Genomic DNA, 21477 nt, shown 5'->3' on the forward strand with positions numbered 1-21477 from the left:
CTGTGGTGTTGGACAAGCCCCCAGCCTCTCCAAACCCCTTTCTTCACTCTTAAAATGGTGGCCATGCTCTCTCAGGGGGCAGCCCTGGGAAGTGGGAGGAACCCTCTACGGACCTGCTGCGATCTACAGCACAGTGCCGCTGTGCGGCAGCCTCGTGAGGCTTGTAGATTTGAACCACCACTGGCAACTCTGATCTCAACCCTCACAGAGAACTCTCTGGAGAATATGCAGGGCATCTCCTTTAGATTTGACCAAGCCAGATGATCAAAGGCTGTACACTTGGACTCCTTTTTTTTCTGAACACTGACTTTCCCTCAAAGCATCCCCCTCGCTTTCAGGATCATTGCCCCTGGGTGCTGGGCCCTCAGCTGTGTATTTGCGATGATTGGGTTTGTCGTGGGCATGAGGTGATGGATGCCCTGAATGTGACTCAGTTTCCCTTACATGAGGATCTTACTGTAGAGCACAGGAAAATATATTCACTATCCTGTAGTAACTTACAATGAAAAAAAAATATGAAAAGAAATATATGTATGTACACGTATGGCTGAAACATTATGGTGTAAACCAGCAATTGATGTGACATTGTAAACTTACTACTTCAATTAAACCTTTTTTAAAGTAATACATACTTGCATAACTGAATCACTATGCTGTACACTAGAAACTAACACAACATTGTAAATCAGTTATACTTCAATGATATATGCTTAAAATAATTTAAATCTTTTAAAATTTGAGACTTCCTTTATGGCCTACCATGTAAGCTATCCTGAAGAATACTCCATACACACTTGAAATGAATGTGTTTTCTTTTGGCTTTAGTAGACTGTTCTTTGTATATATACCTATTAATTCTACTGGGCTAATTTGTCATTTAAGGCCGGTTATTCCTTATTGATTTTCTGTCTAGATGATCTGTGCATTGATTTAAGTGAGGTGCTTCGTTCCCTACTAGTATAGTTACTTTCAATTTCTCCCTTTATGTTTGTTAAACTTTATGTATTTAGGTGTTCCTATTTTCGGTGCATGTGTGTTTCCAATTGTTACATCTTCTGGTTGGATTAATCCCTTTAGCACATGTAGTGTTTTTCTTTGTCTTTCATTACAGTCTTTGTTTTAAGCTTAATTTTTTTTCTGATATAAATATCGTTCACCCAGGAGTAACTTCTCCTGTCCCCCTACTTTCAGTCTGTGTGTGTCTTTAGAGCTGAAGTGAGAATCTTGGAAGCAGCACGTATATGGGTCTTGTTTCTGTGTCAAATACAGAGACTGTGTCCTACCAGTCTCTGTGATTAGAGCATTTAGTCCATTTACACTCAAAATAATCCTTTGTACCTGTGTACTTACCACCATTTTGTTCATTGTTTTGGGTTTTTTAAATACTACTTTTTTGTTCCTTTCTTTTCTTTTTCTCCCTTCACTGTGATTTACTGACTGACTATAATATAATATTATGTTTGGATTCCTTTCTCTTTCCTGTGTGTGTGTCTATTATAGGCTCTGGGTTTGTAATTACAATGATGTTGTTATATACGATTATTTTAAGTTGATGATCCCTTTTTCTAAATTATTTTTTCTATTTTGAGGGGAGGAAGTAATTCGGTTTATTTATTTTTAGAGGAGGTACTGGGGATCGAACCTAGGACCTTGTGCCTGCTAAGCATGCGCTCTATACTGAGCAACACCCTCCCCCGGAAGCTGCAGGTCTGTTTGGGGGCAGGGAAGGGCAGTGTGGTAGGCCTTTCATCTGATTGGCTGTGCAGCCCAGGGGTTGTAGGAGGCTGCTGCCAGCCTGCTGGAGGGCAGGGCCAGGTACCTACGTGGCTGACAGCCCAGGCCAGAGGGCTAGGGTCTCCTGCCAGCCTGCTGGAGTTTTAAGTTTGCTGTTGCATAAGGCGTGTGAATTCCAGCCCCCAGAACAAGGGTAAATAGGCTTATGATTAGGAACTATTAGAAGAAATATTTTTCCATTTCACTCAGTCCCAAGGTCTGGACATAACTTTGAGGGTTAAATGTTACATTTCAGAGGCACTGGCTGGAGGTCTCTAATCCTACCTCCCAGCCCACGTGGATCCCAGAGTTTGCTCCTATTCCCAGGACATAAGCCTCATCACAGCACACAAGCTCGAAGCCCCCGGGGACTGGCAGGTAACTTCTGGGTGAATTCTGACTTCAGCGTTTGATTACTTCTGTGTTTAGGTTTTCTCATCTTGGAACTCTGAGGGTTTTCCTTACTTTTCCACTGCTTTAATCTTACTTTTAAAAAGGTGGTTTAAAAAGTATTGTATCCAGTGTTTGTGAGTGTTTTACCTTGGCAGGGCTTCTCTGGCACCTCTGCTGGGAACGACCACTTCTGGACGGCTGCCTGTTGACAGATTCAGCTCCAGGCTGAACTGTGCGTGTCCAAACCTATCGGGTGACCGGAGCGGAACAAAAAAGCATAACAGATTTTCTTCCCTATAAGGCAGTTGTGGTTAGTCATAGAATTTGTTTCCTTCTGTTATCGTTCATACAGAGGATTTGAAAATGATCAGTTTGCTCTTAACCAGGGTCAGTTTTGCACCTTCCTTCCCCACAGGGGACATTTGGCAGCATCTGAAGATATTTTTATTTATTTATTTTAATGGAGGCACTGGGGACTGAACCCAGGACCTTGTGCATGTGAAGTGTGCACTCTACCACTTGAGCTATACCCTCCTCCCGAAGACAGTTTTGGTTGTCACAACTGAGAAGGGGGTGCTACCATCATCTAGTGGGTAGAGGCTAGGGATTTTGCTAAACAACCTATGGTACCCAGGACGGCTCCCTGTCCCCTGCTCCACCCCGCAATAAAGACAATCGGGCCCCAAATGTCAATAGTTCCAAGATTAAGAAACTTTGGACAATAATTACAATGTCTTTTAAAAATCTTCCTACAGGAATCTCAAGTACAAGTGTGACTGCTAACTACTTCTTCTAACTCCTTTGGCGTAGATATAAAATTTGAAAATGTTTGTCAAAAAGAATAATGAAGGAGAATGGACATTGCTACCATCTGCTGACCACCTTTTCTGCTGCAGACATGGTGCTAAGTGTGTTAATAAAGATAGTACCATTCAGGGGGGCAGGCATAGCTCAAATGGTAGAGTGCATGGTTAGCATGCACAAGGTCCTGGGTTCAATCCCTGACATCTCCTCTAAAAATAAATAAAACCTACTTACCTGTCCCTACACACCAGCAAAATAAAATAAATAGTACAATAAATAAAATATTTTTTAAAAAGATAGTACCATTCATTTCATCATTTTCTCTAGAACTTCAGTACTCTGGGTCAAGGGTTAACATATGGCTTTTGGACCAAATGATAGGTAAACTGAAATTTTAAAGTAAATTATGCAATTCAAAGCAGAATCAATTTTGGCTGAGTTTCCAGGCATGAAAAACATGTGGCATTTCAAAGTTAAATTTTAGTCAGATCAACAGATCATAGTGTGATTGATAGTCCCACAGTGACTTTTCCTCTGAGTTTCAGAAAAGCTAGAGATGCGAACACAAGCCTGACATTTTCTTTGCAGCGCTGAGTCAGGCTGCGGGTAAGAAACTCTCCTAGGATCTCTCCCTTGACCTCCGTCACAGACTCCACCTGTCTCAGCCTGTGAGGGCATCCCTTTCAGGGAAGAGGGGGTTGAATAATGACTTAAAAACTTGCTCAGCAGCATCAGGTCCCTTGAATGATTGGAAAGAGGGAAAAAATAGGTAGTAAGTACCCTCACCAACATGGCGCCATTTGACTTGAGGAGTCCCACGCGATTGTCAAGGACCAGGGCCGTAGGCAGGGATGGAGCAAGCAGCTGCAAAGCAGAAATGGAATAAGGGTTTTATCTCGATTAAGTGCTGAGAATGATTCTGAGGCAGTGTCCGTGTCCAGGCCCAAGGGGAAGACTACAGCTATCAACTCACGAAGATCGGTTTACGCTGCGTTCGCTATGTCTGCTCTAATGTCCTGAGTTCATTGAGAAAGGCATGACTAATCAGGAAAAGTTACTGGCTGTCTCAGTTATGTCATTTATATGGGGTTAGAAGAGCGGTCGCCCCACTCTTGTCACTGTCCACAGTAGAAAGGGTACAAATTCTGCTGAGTGTTGACTTGAGTCATCAAGTCCATCCACACTTCCCCTTTGTCCTGGAACAGTGATGGCTCCCATCTTTCCTCGTTCTCCCATTCTGGTCGGCTCAGGAGGTCAGCTCCTCATTCTCCCTTGAAGTGCCCTGTATCATTTTCCTGAACACTTTGAGGTACAAGCTTCAGCTCTTTGGACATTCCCATTTGGACTTCACCCTGACAGTGAGCCATTGGTCCTGTACATGGGACTGAGGGTAAATGACAGTCAGTGTCCCTTATCCTGCCTCAGGGCAAGTCACACACTGACACTTCCGGTTGTCTTTTATCAGTCGGAGAAGTTTGTGTTGCATATTATCAAGATTCCTTGCTCTGACCTGGGACACAAGATCCAGTGGGAGCTAGGAGCTCCCAGGCCCTGAGCCGGACCACCTGGATTAGCCCTGGAGTCTAGAGGCAAGGAGAGGGCCCCTTCCTCTTCCCCCAGCCCGCTGGTCACTCAGCAGGAAGCCTGAGAGGGGTCAGGGCGGGCGGGGCCCACCCTCTGAAAGGGACTCTCCTGCCGCTGGGCCTCATCGTCTGCCCACGTGGCTGCTGAGTTTATTTCACCGACTTTATTACTGCAGCTGGAACGCGCACACCTAGTGTGTTGATCTTGGTTTCTAATCCCATTTTCTAGTGAAAGGAACTGAGGCTCCTTGGGGGAAAGACTGGTTCTAGGACTGGGGCAGGGAATTTATAAGATGAGCCTGGAGCATCTTGCAGTGCCAGAAAGTGCTTCAAAAAACAAACAAAAAGAGGGTACAGGTGCGCTCGAGGAGGATTTGTCCAAGGGGCTCCCACGGGGCCGTATCCTGCTGGCCCCTCAGGATGGCCCCATTCACAGAGAAGGGCTTACTCCTTATGAAGACAGCATGCTTGTTTGAATGAAGACAACATGTATGTTTGGCAATCATAAAAGACCTGAAAGCAGGCAAAGCTACCTTTCGCCCTTTCCCTGAGGACAGGAATGACAGTTAAAATACGAGTAACAGACACATCACGGACTCTAGCTGATCACAACCGAGGGACCAGGATCTGGGGCTCCCTTAATGCACAAAGCGTTAATGCTTTAGTTGCTGAGTCTGGGGAGGCCCAGGAGAGGGGCCAGAGCTGCCGAGGGCTTAGGACAGCAGGAGTTTACCGACTGGCACAGAATTACGTCACTGCTTAACAAGCAGTAATACCACCGTGGTGCGCTCTAGCTGTGCGCCTTGTTTATCCCACCAGTGACTTCCCTGAAGTGACCAGAGACCGCGGTCAAAGGCAGGATGGCACAGAACTGGAGGCACTGGGCTGAACGAGTGGAAAGACAGCTTGCTTGCTGTTGCCTAAAACAGCGTCATCCGTGGGTGTCAGCAAATTATTCATGGTCAAGATGGGGAGACGGGCAGTCAGCCCTTGGTGACGTTTCCCCGTGACCTGGGCTTTGAGAAGCACTGGAGGCTATGGGAGGACCGGTGCTGACTCAGGTCCTGTCCAGAACAATAGTTGACAATAGTTGAGTGTGTGTGTGTTTGGTGTCTAGATACGCACTGTGTGTGTATGATGTGTATTTAAGGGTGGTCTGTATGTGTGTGTGGTGAGTGGCGTGTTTGTGTCTCTATGCTGTGTGTCACAGACGTGATGTGGAGCTGTGGTTGTGTGTACATGCTTTTGTGTGTGCATGTATTATGAGGGTACTCAGGCAAGCGTTCTGGAGGAGACCAAGAAGACGGTGGCAGGGAGAGAAAAGAATGAAGGGCGCTCTCCCTTAGCCAAGCCCTTGAAGCTCATTATACGCCATCACCCCAGGAGGCTGAGTGAACAGGAGACTGGCTGCGACCACCTGGCAACCAACAGCGACCGTCCCCCTGACTGGGAGGGCTCCCTACCTCTGCAGGGCAGGAAGGGAAACACAGTCCAAAGACAATGTGACAAAAAAAAAAAAAAAAGAGAGCAAGGGCTTTCCAGCTTCCTTTGCAGCTTATACACTGGTTTTTCTTAGAATGTTGTTTTCTCAGTATAGCTCTGTGCTAAAGGAATTTGCCCTATTGAGCACATGGGAGAAAACTCCTGGCCTGAGTCAGTCTCAGGCCCCATCAAGCAAAGCAAGGCGCTCAGCCCAGGGGAGATTTGCGCCTTTCCTGGCAGTGACACTAGCATACGGATTATAAAGGATTTTGGTCAAGGGAGCGTCATAACGAACATCCTGTTCTAGGAGCCCGAGGCCTTGGAAAGATCGGAGGAGAGCTGACAAATGCTTTAGTCAAGGGCACAGCACTGTTTCTCTTCGATCGAGTGTCGACAGAGTCCCAGACGGATTTATTGGTCAGTGCAAGTTACTGGAAGAGAAAAGTCTCACTCCAGGCATCTTGACCCCCAATCCAGAGCTCTTTGCACCGCCCCAGCTGATGGGCCTCCAGCTCTGTGGCACCTTCAGAAACTCATGGTTCATGAGCAAGGCTGAAATAAATCCACAGATTAGGCACAAAACAAGAAAGAAAGAAAGAGAGGGAGGGAGGGAGGAAGGAAGGAAGGAAGAGAGAAAGAGAAAGAAAGAAAGAAAGAAAGAAAGAAAGAAAGAAAGAAAGAAAGAAAGAAAGAAAGAAAGAAAGAAAGAAAGAAAGAAAGAAAGAAAGAAAGAAAGAAAGAAGGAAGGAAAGGAAGAAGGAAAGAAAGGAAGAAAGAAGGAAAGGAAGAAAGAAGGAAAGGAAGAAAGAAGGAAAGGAAGAAAAGGCAGGAAGGCAGGCAGGCAGGCAGGAAGGAAGGAAGGAAGAAAGAAAGAAGCTCATGGTTCTCCCAGGGCTGTTTCTTCAGACCCCAGGTCTGAGTGGTCTTGGACAAGCCCCACTCCTCAGTAAGGGAGCATCAGGGAACCTTGACATAACAGTCAGCAGTAATGCCATTTTGAGTTTACCGAGCAGAACATGAGATCCTCTTGCAAAATTATTTTGAGAACCTAACTGGATGGGCCTCATCCCCATTTTCAGAAAATCCTTTCATAAAGGATTAACTGATGATCCAAAATGGAAATGTTGCCAGTTGGCTGCCGACCATGTGTTCCCAACCCACCTCTCTAGCTGGAAGATCATTGGTGTCCTCCAGGAACATTCAGGACGCAGATCTCCTAAGTTTGCTCTTAGACCATTTGAGGAAGTAGCTTGATTTTTAAGAAATGCTTTTATTGAAGCATAATTTATATACAGTAAAATGCTCACATCAAACCTATAGAGTTTGATGAGTTTTGACAAATATATACAAGGTGGAATCACTACACAATCAAGACATAAAACATCTCTCTCTCTTTCTATCACCTGGAAAGTGCCTTCTTGCTCTTTCCCAATCAGTCCCAGCTCTTCTGACTTCTATCGCTGTAGATTGGTTTTGTCTTGTTTCGAGTGTCTGTTATGGAGTGAATGTGTCCCTCCAAAATTTGTATGTTGAAACCTTAACCTCCTACCCTTCCCCAGTGTGATGGTATTAGGAGATGGGCATTTGGGAAGTGATCAGGTCATGAGGTTGGAGCCCTCGTGAATGGGATTAGTGCCCTTCTAAAAGGGATCCCAGAGAGTTCCCTCCCCCCTCCCTCTCAGTCCACAAGGTGAGACACAGTGAGGTGATGGCACTCCACAAACCAGGAAGGAAGCCCTCACCAGCCACTGAATCTGCTGGTGTCTTGATCTTGGACTTCCCAACCTCCAGAACTGAAAGAAATAAATTTCTGTTGTTTGTAAGTCTCCCAGTTATAACTGCCCAAATGAACTGAGATGGTCATATGAATGGATCATACAGTATATAGTTTTTTGTGTCTGTCTTCCTTCACTCAGCATAATATCTGTCTGTGAGATTCATCTGATGTGCTGTGTATTGGTAATCCCTTCCTTGTTACTGCAAAAGAGTTTTCCATTGTATGTATATTCCACAGTTTGTTTATCCTTTCATCTGTTGATGGACGGTTGGGTTCATCAACTCTTGGCTACTAAGAATAAAGCTGCTACAAATGTTTATGTAGATGTCTTTGTGGGGGTTGGATATAAGTTTGATTTGTCTAGGGTGAAAGTACTTAGGAGTAGAATTTCTGGGTCATAAAAATAAGTGGATGTTTAATTTTATAAGAAATGCGTGGCTTGTTTTTTATGTTACTTTCCTGAAAGGATGTTCAGAGATCAGCTTGCAAAGTCCACACCAAAATAACCTCCAAGGGGAGGAGATGGTAACAGAGAGGTCACAGCTCTTACTGAAAATGGTTGGTTCAGCCAGCTCCCAAGCAGGTGTTCTAACTGGTGCTAACCTCGGGCTGCACTCAAGAAAATGCTTATTCGCGTTACAAATGGCAATACTGAAATACACAGAAGGTCATTTATGCCAAAATGTTGACCAAATCTTTCGGGATTTTGCCTTAAGCGCAACCAATGACAATTTAGCAGGTTGATTTATTGAGAATGTAAACTCTGGAAAGGTCACCCTTTGAAAAGCGAATCTGCATGTTGAATTTTCATTTCTGTAGATTCCGTCTTACCCTAGGAAAGATAAACAGGCTTTTCTGTGATTTGAGGGCCTGGCTAACTGGGCCTTCACTCTCTGCCAGTTGTACCATCAACCCATACTGCATGAGAAAGCTTTTGTGTTTGGGGGACTGAACGGGAGAAAGGGATCTGACCTTGGCTGGACCCCTGGGAACTGGAGCAAAGGAAAATGGTGGCTGGTCTCACATGGAGGAGTCCTGAACCCTGTGGTGACCCTGCTTCTCTTGGCAAGACTTCAGAGGAAATGGCTGCAGGCCGGGAACTAGGGATTGTGGCCTAGAAAGCTTATGTGAGAGGCTGGACTAGCCTTGTTCCCCTGCCTGAAAAGGAAGGCCATTAGAGGTGAGACGCTTGAGCAAAAGGCTGCAGTCATAGAAATGGGAACATCGCGTGGTGCCAGGGAGGTCCCGGGGGACCCAAACCACGGATACTGCATTTCCTGGCAATGCTGACGGTCCTCTGTCATAGGCTGAATCACTGTTTACCATTTTTCAGACCCTGCCTGTATTAGAATTTTACACTCACACCCTTTGACAGGTGACTCACGCATTAGCATGAATGCAGTATGCCTCCACCTCTGATGTTGGTGTGGCCACGTGACTTGCTTTTTAATCAGTGATGTGTGAGCAGGAGGGACTCAAGAGGCCGCAAGAGGTACCACCTGTCTCTGCCCAACTTCTTAGGCTCCTGCCATTTGCCATGCAAAGAGCATGCCCTAGTAGGGCTGGTCCAAGGAAAATATGGAGGAAAGTAGATGTGAGCCAACTTGAAGCCTTAATCCTAGCCCAGGAGACTTGTAGCCTCAGACAGAGCTTCCCCAGCCAAACTACAGAACTGAGAGCAGGAAAAACCAATGCTCATTGTTGTATGCCGTTGAGTTTTGGTGTGGTTTGTTATGCAGAATTATTATAGCATTGGCTGACTGATACACACACTAATACTGTTCTCCTCTTCTTTCATAATAATGCAAATTCCAGTTTTCACTGGCTGCTTGGAATAAGGCTAAATACCCTAGCCTCCCTTGCAGCTAAATGTGGCCAGGTAACTGAGTTCTGGTCAATGAGATGTTAGTAGAAGTGTTGAGTCATAACTTCCGAGACTTTTCGTTAAAGGCCAACAGCATGCAAGAGTCATCACTTTCTGCATCCTGCTATCTGGAATAAGGATGTGATGGCTAGAGCTCTAGCTGACATTTTGTGTCCTGAGGAAGAAGGCCGTATTCCAGGGATGATGGACAGTGAGCTACCTGGAGCTACCTGGGCTGTTCTATGAGAGAGGAATAAACTGTGTTCTTTAAGCCTTTTTAGCTTTCAATTCCCCTGCTGAGTTTACTCCTGACACAGTTCTTAATGCAGTTTTTACTAAATCTTAAATATTTGTGATATTACCTAGAAGCAGACTATTGTGCAGCAAGGACCAACTGTTACTTCCAACCAACTTGGGAGAAAGCGTAGGGAGTGACTGATAACAAGGTATGGGTTCCTTAGGGGTGATAAACATGTTCTAAGATTAGATAGTGGTGATGGTTGCTCAATTCTGTGAATATACAAAAGACAATGAAAGCGTACATTTTCAAAGGGTGAATTTTATGCTACTTGAATTATAACTCCATAACCTGTTATGAAAATCACTCGCTTGTTCACTCTGCCCCTGTGAGGCACATACTGTCATTTCCTCGCATGACTCAGTACATGAAACTAAGGCTTGGAGAAGTTAAGTGACCCTCCCAATTTGTCCACTTCATAAATGTCACAGACAAGACCGGAAGTTAGGTTTCCGGACACCAGATTGGCGAGATAGAAACTCTCCTGCAAAACTAACATCACATAACATCACCTGTAATATGTTGCCTTCTTTCAAAAAAGGTTGTAGGTAGCTGGATCCTGGACCCTCTGCTTGCAATGAGGCCACTGCTGCCCTGGGTACCACCAATGCCACAAGACCCTGGATGCCTTAGCCATCAACCCCATCAGGAGGAATTCTAATAACATTGTTCAGTCTGGATTGAAATTCCCAGGTGAGGAGCTGATTGGCTGTACTTAGTTCATACGTCTGTGCTCCGGCAGCTGGAAGTCACGGGAGGACATTCACCTTCTCGTCCTCACTCAAGGGCAGGCTCCCCACAATCAGGAAGCAGGCTCAGAGGCCATATAAACTTTTAATTGCTGCTGTATAATTCTCTCCAGCACCAGATGTCTGGGACAAACCACCGAGGACAAATCACTGCCAGCTTCCCCTGCTGCGGGTGAGCCTTTGCAAAGCTCTGAGGTCAGTCCATTGAAAGCTGCCATCTTTTCCACATTTTTGTTTGCTAGGCTGGTTTGCACTTTATGTAACTGGTTTTAAATCAGCTTTTCCTGTTGCCTAGGAATAGTGGCAGAAGTAAGTGAGAAATCAAGTGAGGAGGTGCTGAAGATGGATGGGCTGGGAGCAAAACCAGTTCACCGGTCATGGTGGATTTGCCATGACAGAACCTGGCAGGAGACAAGCCTTTAATCTTCAGGTTTCCATTTATTCTTGGAACCAGACCCCACCTCCCACCCTGGCCCAGTGGTGAGGAAGGAAAGATTGGTTTTACGCTCAAAGATGTTAGAACTGGAAGGGACCATAGAATGACCTAGTCCAGTTGTTTTCAAGCATTTTTAAAGCCATGGAATCCAGGCTTTAAAGGAATCTTCACGAAAGCCCAAATTCTAAAAATAGATCAAACCAGAGCAGCTCTTACTAAACAGAGGCTGGGGGCCCTAGAGCAGTCTGCGAATCGCTGAGTCCAGCCCCTGGGCTCCAGGTGAGGAAACTAGGCCTGCAAAGAGAATGCCTGGTTCAAGGCACCTGGTCATTTAGTGGCAGAGCCAGCCCTCCCAGGACTCCTCCTCCAGCCTCACGCAGGTCAACCCAAAAGAGCTATTTCAACTCAAAATTCTCGAAGACGCTGGAGCACAGGCAGTGCAGCGCTGAGACCCCACTAACAGAGCGAAATGGAGCTGGGAGAGATGTTCCCTCCCCCCGCCACAGTCACCATGTCGGCACTGCATTGATGGGACCCGGTATAAACACTGGCGCTGCCTACGCCCTGGGTGTGGTGGCGCGAGGATGTGTATCCAGTGGAAACTGCAGTGGTGTCTGTGTGGTCAGGGTCCCAACAGGACGCAAGTGGCATCGCAAACTGAGTTTGAAGAAGGGTCATTTACAAAGATGTGGGGGGTGTGAAGGGCAACCTACAAAGGGGAGCATCGAGGGGCTAACGGCAGGGAGACTTCACCTCTTCCTAGATCTGAGGGCACAATCAAGGAAGTGGTTTGGATATGGGCCACATGATAAGAGCTGCAGCCTCTGTTAGCAGGATCAGCCAACTCACTGCAAGAGGGAGCAGGCAGTAAACACTCCACCCTCAGCTCCTACCAACAGCTGAACCTGACCCAGGAGCCAAGGGCAAAGTAGCCCGGGTGAGGCAATTCACAGCATTGCAGGACACAGGGCATGGCTGGGGGTGGAGAGGGAATCTGGAGGGGCAGACAGAAGATGTCTGCCACACCTTTTGTTTTGTTTAATTTTGGGTGGGAGGTAATTAAGTTTGTTCGTGTGTTTGTTTTTGAATGGAGGTACTGGGGATTGAACCCAGGACCTCGTGCATGCTAAGCATGTGCTCTACCACTGAGCTATACCCTCCCCATATCACAGTGCTGTTCGGCGGAAGCAGCAGTGTCCAGCAGACCTCGGAAACGGCGGACTCCACGTGTTCATGAGCACACGTGAGCCACCCCCAGCACTCTCAGAAATTCTCACGGGGCACAGGCACTTTGCAGAGGTGGAGGCAGGGAAGAACTGGAGAGACGAGGTCATGAATATGACGTTATTCATCCCTACAGGGCCTGGGGAAACTGGCGTCCTTCCTGACTGAAGCCCAGCTCCTCTGGTGCAGGCAGAAGGGAAGTGTCCCAGTTACAAGGACGGGTGAGGTCTGCGAAGGTCCCCTTTGCCCTTGGAGACTTCCCCATCTCCAGCACTTGCTACCATGGCAACCTCAAGGGGGTACGGCTTCCTCTTGGCCTTTCAGTTCTGCAGTCCCACAGTGCGTTCCTGATCCTAGCTGCCTAAGGTTCATGCAGACGCCACAGGTTAAGGTCAGAGTCTGCAACAAGACTGCCTTCGTACCACATGATGGCCACGAGTCCAAATGTCCCCAAGCCACCTAGACTTCTGACCAACTGGCTATAAATTGGGGAGTTTCCTGCTACCCTGCCATATTGGTGATTCACTGGAATGAGTAACAGAGCTCAGCAAAGCACTATACTTAACAGTTTTAGTTTTATTATAATGGATACCAATCAGGACCAGCCAAGCAAAGAGGACCATAGGGAAAATTCTGGGAGCTTCCATGTCCTCCGCACATGGAATCTCCCAGCACATTTATGTGTTCACCAGCCAGGAAATTCACCCAAGCCTCAGGGTCTGGAGTTTTTCTTGGGGTTTCATTACACCAGCTTGATTACTTGAATCGCTAGCCATGTGACTGAACTGAATCCACGGCCCTCCCCACCAACTCCCCCAGACTGTAGTCAGATGGTTGGTCTGTCTGGCACGGCCAGCCCCTATCCTGAAACTCTCTGGGGCCCACAGGGAGTCACCTTATTAGCATAAACTCAGGTGTGATGCCGGGGGCCCATTGTGAATGACAAAAACGCTCCTACCATTCAGGAAATCCCAAGGGTTTAGAAGCTCCATCCCAGGAATATAGGGTATGATGCAATATCCTGTAGCGTGGCTGTCACGGGCTGAAACATTTAAGCTGGTCCTGACTGCAGTGAGCACTGGGATGGCTAAGATTTTCCTTGGGTTCCAACCTACAGTGATTTTAGTGACTGCCCAGAGGGCTGTGTGGGGCATCCTGAGGTCACACGGACGATCCACTGGAAGGAGCGAGATGATTAACCAGCCATGACAGCCTTGGCTTAGAAGTGGATTAGAAGGGGCGCGTGAGAGCATGCGTGCTGGGTACTTGCTACCCCTGTGCCAAAGGGTACATTTTTAAAAAGGGAATAACCACAGAGTAATACAAATGATAATGCTGTTTGCAAATAAGTCTTGGTTTTTAGAACATGTAAGACCCATTCCACTTTTGTTCCTGCCCTAGTGCTATGTAGCGGGAACCATGTTTAACCCCCACCACTCAGGAAGTCAGGTCTTTTTATTTCTCTTGCTCAAAATCTAGACTTATGAAAAGGAGACTCAGAGAGCGATGGGAGTGCCTCACCTGCCCTCTGAAATCTGGTTTCTAAGCTAAGGAATCACTTCTACTCCAAATGATTGTCTTAGCGAATGTGGCCCTTTTTAGGGAATATCACATCAACCGACATCTGAGCTGATACCGACCAGTTGCTACATTAGAGGTTAAGTTAATTGAAACGCTTCATACTGGTTGGTAATAAATTGCTGCTCCCTATTTCTGGAATGTCCTTCTTCCATTCTGGCTTTCCTGGCCCCTCCCCTGGGACCAGAATAGCTACAGACAATAATTTTCAGAGCCTTGTGCAAAATAACAATGCAGGGTTCCTTGTTCAAAAATTATGAAGAATTTCAAGACGGTGACGACAGAGCATTAAATCAAGGACAGGACCCTTCTGAGCACACGAGCATCTGTACCAGTCACACAGCCGCGAAGCCACCACTGCCTGGGCTCCTCCACACCCCCTCACGGTCTAAGGAGAGGGCTGATCCTGGCACAGCCCGGGCCTCCAGGACCCCATCCAGCTCCCTGGCCAGTGTCCCTCTGATGAAGTGTGGTTGGCAGAACACTCCTCCTGCAGTACCACCAGTGCAGGAGGAGCGGGGAGTGCGAGCAAGAAAGAGGGAAAGCTGACTGTTACTGCAGCATAACTCGGTCCATCCTGAGTAATGCGCCCCAGGGCCCCACAAGTTCTCACACACTCTGACAGTCACCCTGCCGTGAGGTTGTCTCCCGGATGCCCAAGCAGGACGGGCAGAGTTGTTTTCTTGGATGGAACATGACTTGACTCTATTATCAGAAACCCTCAGAATTATACAAGGCACAAAAGGACTCAACACTGTTTTTCAAAATTATTATTTATTTAAAAAATTTTTAATTGAAGTGCAGTTACAATGTGTCAATCTCTGGTGTACAGCACAATGTCCCAGTCATGCATATACATACATATATTCATTTTCATGTTCTTTAATTTTTTTTAAAATATCTTACTTTCAGTAGTCATCTGTGACTCTGTTTTGTTTGTTTGTTTGTTTTGGGGAGGTGGGTAATTGGATTTATTTATTTATTTATTTTTAGAGGAGGTGCTGGGGATTGAACCCAGGACCTCGTGCATGCTAAGCATGTGCTCCACCGCTTGAGCTATACCCTCCCCGCCAACACTATTTTTAGCATGAAAACTTTTGTCAGTAAAGTGAAACAGGTGCTTTCTACCAAGGTTCTGAGAAAAGAGTACAATGTAGATGTATCAACTTGTTTTAATACGTTACTGCAAAATAAAAGGACTTATGTTTTCACTGGATGTTTATCTTAGCTGAGGGCCAACTTCCTCTCACTTCTGGATCTGAGGTGAAGCTGCTCAAGGAGGAGGAAGAGAAGACAGGGAGACAGGGGTGGCCTTTATGGATTTGTGGAGATAACCTCCGTCCTGGAGGGGTACTGGGTGAGCAGAGGAAAACAGCAAAGCACCAAGGAATGCTGGCCTCCCAGGGGGCTCCCGGCCCCTTCAACGCCCTCCCCACCCCGACTGCTCCCCAGTGAGGAGGAGCACTGAGATGGGTACCTCAGCTTTTGTGTTCATAGGCAGTGGAGCGTTCAGGATTTAAAACTAAACATAGCCAGAGGTTCAGGACACGAGAGGCAGGAAGGGATGACAGCTGGAGCACAGGGGATTTTTAGGGCGGTGAAACCATTCTGTAGGACACTATTACAGTGAATTTATATCATTACACACTTGTCAAAACCCATAGAATGTACAACACAAAGAGTGAGTCCTAATATAAACCATGGACTTTAATGAATAACAATGTAATAATATTGATTCATCAATTGTAACTAATGTACCACACTATTGCCAGATGTTGATAATGAGGGAAACTTGCTGGGGGTCAGGGTGTATATAGGACTGCTGTATTTTCCACTCAATTTTTCTGTAAACCTAAAGCTGCTAAAAAAAAAAGTCTATTAATTTAAAAAATAATAATAAATGTGTATTAAGAGAAAATGCTCTCATTCCTGCGTGTCTCTACCTGTTTCTACTTTTTCTCAGTCAGGCTTCTCCTAACCAACAGAATGGAAAGATAAAGAAAGAGAAGATTTTGTTGTGAGCTCAGGAGAAAGGCCAAAAGAGACCCTTGAACAGCTGTGACTTTGGATCCAAGGCCACCATGTACATCTGCTCAGGTGGTGCACTGCACAAGGGCACCACATCACAGAAGGAACATTGTCCTTGCAGACATCAGAGCTTTGTGTATTTATTATGCAAAATCCAAGAGCTACCTTTCCCAGATTTGCTCAAAGACTAGGGGTAGTCCTGCCTAGGTCCTAAGCCTTTCCAAGGTGAGGAGGTCTCTCTGGGGCCCAACCTTGTCTACCTACCTGCAGGTATCTTTGGGTTTGGGGTGGAAAAGACCGTCTCTGCATTTACCCTTCTTCAGAACCTTGAGGTGTGGCACACCTACTCATGGAAAAGCCCAGTAATGGACATAAGTGGAAAATCTGAAGCCCTGTCACCCAGGTGCAGAGGAGGAAAGATGGCCCAGGGCTGGCTCAGCCACAGGTTCAGGGCTCAGAATGCACACATGGAGCTGAGTAGTGTTGCTTCCTGAATGGCAGAACTATCAGATATGAGAGCAGAAGTGGTTTGGCTGATGAGGTTGCGGGTCTAAAAGGCTGAGAGCCTGCAGCTCTCGGCTCCTCCAACAGGGCTGCCAAGACCACTGAGGTCTGTGCCTGCCTACATGAGATACAAGGGGGAGTTGCATCTATCCATTCGTCACCACCTTTCACACTGATTATTTGCTGCTTCAAGAGCAAGCCCAGGTAGGTGCCCTGAACGCACACAAGCCCATTCTTGCATCTGGACCTGATTCATGGTGTGGCCTCGTGCAGGAGGCAGGCGTGGGGAGCTGGCTGTAGCAGATCCGGTGCTTGGATAGCACTCTCTCCGTATAGATTAACATCTCTTAGCCCGCTAGCACACTTACAGTGATGCTTTGTAAGAAAGAATTTTAGGAGGAGACAAGAACAATAACATTTTGGAAGAGGAAAGCAACCAAGGAGGAATAACTGGTCAAGCAGTCTTTTGAGCCCAACCCCAAGTTGGAAAAAGATAGGGCAAATGTTTCATATCATAGACTCTTCCAAAGGAGGCAGTGGGAGCCCCAGGAACTCCCGGACCTGGCAGGCAGGTGATGCATGGTTAGGTGGAGGAGACTAGGAGGATCACTGTTTAAGCAGCAGTCGGTGTATGTAAATATATGTTTATATATGCAAATAAACCTAGTGTTTGTAAATTACCTTGGACTTACAATAAGCAATGTTGCACTTGGTAAGCAATCAATGAGTGTCTGCTGTTACTCTCCGACTCCATTCCACTGGGAGCCTACCCATCTCTCGCCACACACACTCTGGAGAGGATAACAGAGTGGGCTTCTGGACTGAGGACCAAGGGACAGTGCAGTGAGAGGTGCAGAACAGAAGGAGCAAGGACTCTTGCCATTAGTTTCTAAACTCAGAGATTCCCAGTCCTTCTTGCCACTTGCAGTCCAGAACATGCCGGTAGCCTGGCCGTACCTTGCAGGAAGGAGCCCTGAAGATTTCTCTCTGAGGAGTCTGAGCAGTAAACGGCCCACCGAGGTCCCCTGCAGTATGATCAGGCTCCACGCACACATGCTTGAATGATGAGGAAGTGCCACCTGAGTTGGGCCTTGGGAGGCTTTAAGAAGGCAGTTAAAGACTTTCGGGTGGAACGGAGCAGGGCAGGGGGAAGGGGAGGTAGGAGATGAAGTTTGAAAGGGTGTCAGAGACCAACAGGTTTCTGACAAAGGCACTGGGTGAGCAGGCACAGACGGGCAACCTGCAGGTCAAATGCCCCTCTCTGAGCCGCACACCCTGACCTGGGGCTGCATCCGCCAGTGGAAACCCTGGGTCTGGCTTTGGGTCTGTGCTGGCTGTCACCCTGAGGACCAGATGGATGAAAGCCTCTAGGGCTGAGCTCAGAGATGGACGTTAATTCAGGAGATAATGAGGAGCCTGATGAGAGTTTGGAGATAGGAGAGTGACGTAGGGAATTGAGTTACACTTGAAGGCCGAATTAATTTACGAGCCAGACGCTGAGAAAGGCGATGCGGGGCTACTGGGAAACCGTCAGATGAACCAGGGTCCATATTGACAGGAAGAGGAGGAGATCAGAGACTAGAAAACAGAAATTGCTCACAAAGGAATTGAGCCCTTTGGATGGGAACCAAGAACTCCGATGGAATGCAGGAGGAAGGATTGAGCAAGAGAGAAATTGAGCAGCTGCCAGCCTATCTGAATGAAAGCAAATACCTTGAACTCGACAGGGGACATCAAACATTAGTGACCTTTTTGGCCAGTTTCTTCCCCATCACCAGCCTAAACACAAGAATGCAAATAAAGAATTCTTTCCCTATCCCACTGCTGTGGTGTTTTCAGCTTTCTAGCTGAAAACGGCCTCATGGAAGCATCAGCTTGCTAGTGAGCCAAGAGGCTGACAAGTGGAGGAAGTCTGGGGAGTTGGGCTTCCCAGCGAGTGTTTTGGCCTTGAAAAGTCTTTCCCTCACAGCCTTCTGCACAAGGACTTCCCTGACGCGGATAACAGGAGCCATCCTTCCATGAGAACAGATGGCAGTGCCAGCCAAGCAGCCAGGAAGGGAGCAGGAACTTTGACTCAGAAATCTCTCTTCCCCACCTGCCTGCAGACTCGGAATTGATCCCTTACTTTTTTCTCTGATAAAGGCATGGAAGGTCTTGCTTACAAGTGCGAAGGGTTGTCCAGAAAGGGAAACAAAAAGTCTACCACCAACCATTCATACCTTGGTTCATTTAGCAGGGCCCAAAGGAAAGAAGGGGTTCCAGGGTAAATGGTAATACACTATCACATTTTAGAGTAAATTGAAGAAGTTCACACTCATTATCCTGATCCTCAAAAGAACACCGAGGGCCTTCCAGGATTATTAGCTTCCTCCAAGAGCTGAGGGAGTCAAGGCCCAGAGAAGCTAAGTGACTTGCTCAACAATACACAGTAGTTAAATGATCAATAGACACATGAAAAAATGCTCAATATCACTAATTATCAGAGAAATGCAAATCAAAACTACAACGAGGTATCACCTCACACCAGTCAGAATGGCCGTCATTCAAAAATCCACAAATGACAAATGCTGGAGAGGCTGTGGAGAAAAGGGAACCCTCCTACACTGCTGGTGGGAATGCAGTTTGGTGCAGCCACTGTGGAAAACAGTATGGAGATTCCTCAAAAGACTAGGAATAGACTTACCATATGACCCAGGAATCCCACTCCTGGGCATATATCCAGAAGGAACCCTACTTCAGGATGACACCTGCATCCCAATGTTCATAGCAGCATTATTTACAATAGCCAAGACATGGAAACAGCCTAAATGTCCATCAACAGATGACTGGATAAAGAAGATGTGGTATATTTATACAATGGAATACTACTCAGCCTTAAAAACTGACAACATAACGCCATTTGCAGCAACATGGATGCTCCTGGAGAATGTCATTCTAAGTGAAGTAAGCCAGAAAGAGAAAGAAAAATACCATATGAGATTGCTCATATGTGGAATCTAAAAACAAGCAAACTAAAAAAACAAAAACAAACAAACAAACAAACAAAGCATAAATACAAAACAGAAATAGACTCACAGACATAGAATACAAACTTGCAGTTGCCAAGGGAGCAGGGGGTGGGAAGAGATAGATGGGATTTCAAAATTGTAGAATAGATAAACAAGATTATACTGTATAGCACAGGGAAATATATACAAGATCTTATGGTAGCTCACAGAGAAAAAAATGTGACAATGAATACATATATGTTCATGTATAATTGAAAAATTGTGCTCTACACTGGAATTTGACACAACATTGTAAAATGATTATAAATCAATAAAAAAATGTTAAAAAAAAAAAAAAAGAATACACAGTAGTTGGTGTTGGCAGAAATGGGACTTGAACCCAGGGCTCCTGATGTCCAGTTTGGTGCCCTCTCCCAGGTGTGGAGGTGGTGGGAGCTGTGACAGTCTGGGGTGCTGGGTTTTGTGTAGTGGGAGGGCCCAAGGGCATAAGAGCTGGGGTGCTCCATGGGAGCACCCCCATCTGCTGGAGTCAAAGCCATAGTCAGTCTCCCCTAAATGTCACCCCCTGCCAAGTCCTCTTCCCTCAGCTCTGAGTGAGACAGAATAAAGAGCAGAGAAGGGTGGGTGGCGAATCCCAGGCCACCCATCAGCCCCCAAACCCAAACCTCCATCCCAGGTCTTTGCTCCGCTGGGGGAGTTTGTCCTGGAGACCCGACCCCTCCAACCCCACAAGCCGCAGAAATCCCTACCAGAGGTAAGATTGCCGTCTAAGAGCTTGGCTCCTTTGGGGGAAATCTGTCCCCTCGACATGTGACCACTCCAGCCCACAGTCCAAGGTCCCGGAGGTGCTCAGAGCTGGGAGCTGACTACCTGTGAGTCAGCCCACGGTCAGTGGCAAACACGGAGCCTGCTCTGGGCTTTGGGGCAGGACGCTCTCCACAAAGGACTTTGCTCCCCAAGCTCAGGCCCTGGGCAGACGCTTAGAGGAGCTACGTCTGAAAGAGGCAAAGACATGGCATGACTCTGGATTCAAACACCTAGATCCCAGACAATCTGCCTTTGAGGCCCCATGGGAGGCTCATGCCCAGAGGAAAAGCCCAGAAAGAACAGTTGGTAACTTGTGGGGCTTTGACCCAATTTCAGGTTGGAGCTCATCCAGGCCTCCTTTATTGTCAAGTCCGAAGGAAGGAAGGAAGGAGGGAGCTGAAGTGTTCTCTGGAACTGAGCCACTCTGGGAATTCAAGGAGAGATCTGAGGCTCCTCCCTGTCCCTCCTCCACACCCCGCCCCCAAGGTGCACACTCACTCAACTGTTTGCCCATGACCACTGGGGTTCCCAGGGCCAAGCTGTTCCATCTAAGGACCTTCTGCTAGAGGACCTCAGATCCATCATGGAAGGGGATGGCTGCTTCCGTGCCCTTACCCCGCAGGCCTTGCAGAGGAAGAAAAAGAGACTGGGAGGAGGGCCCCCTTTCCCTTGACTCAGACCGTTTCATCAAAGCATCATTTCAAAATAAATAATCATTAAAAAGGACCAGGAGAGGAATTCATGCGTGACCTGTTAGAGCATCTTTCACGCTTTAACATTCTTGATGGGCCCAGGGAACGCAGCTGAAGTCAACACAGCACGATGAGGGGCTCATCTCAGTCTGAAAGAGGACTCCAGCGCAGTCATTCACAGAAGTAGTCACAGTGTTGTCAAGAAAACACGTGCACAGCTAGTCGCCATTCGGGCCAGGGCCAAGTGAGAGTTATGGAGGACCAGGGGAGGCAATGATTATTTCCGGGTAGAGGAGAAAAGTGAGGCAGCGGGCTTACAGGGGAAGAGATGCTTGGGTCAGGCCCTTGAGCCTTTCCTGGGAAAGATTCATGATCAAAGGAGAGAAGCCGAGTACAAGTATATCTCAGAAAAGGCAAGTGCTCTCAGAAGGCAGACGCATGGCAGATGTGCTGGGTTAGTGGTGGGAAGAAGTGAGT

At 46.9% G+C, this 21477-nt stretch overlaps 1 long non-coding RNA gene across 6 annotated transcripts; it reads left to right on the plus strand.

The window, feature by feature from the left end:
- Positions 1–1854: 1854 nt before the first annotated feature.
- LOC116660371 lies at positions 1855–14800 on the plus strand. Of its 6 annotated transcripts, XR_004315846.1 has the most exons (6): positions 1908–2151; positions 10043–10122; positions 10516–10667; positions 10837–10918; positions 12332–12402; positions 12520–14800. It is a non-coding gene; the product is annotated as an uncharacterized LOC116660371 (long non-coding RNA). The 6 variants fall into 6 exon arrangements; XR_004315845.1 differs by having other exon boundaries at positions 1855–1927; positions 2030–2151; positions 10516–12402; XR_004315843.1 differs by having other exon boundaries at positions 10837–12402.
- Positions 14801–21477: the final 6677 nt, after the last annotated feature.

Source organism: Camelus ferus, chromosome 28, assembly GCF_009834535.1.
Source record: "Camelus ferus isolate YT-003-E chromosome 28, BCGSAC_Cfer_1.0, whole genome shotgun sequence".
Classification (NCBI taxonomy): Eukaryota; Metazoa; Chordata; class Mammalia; order Artiodactyla; family Camelidae; genus Camelus; species Camelus ferus.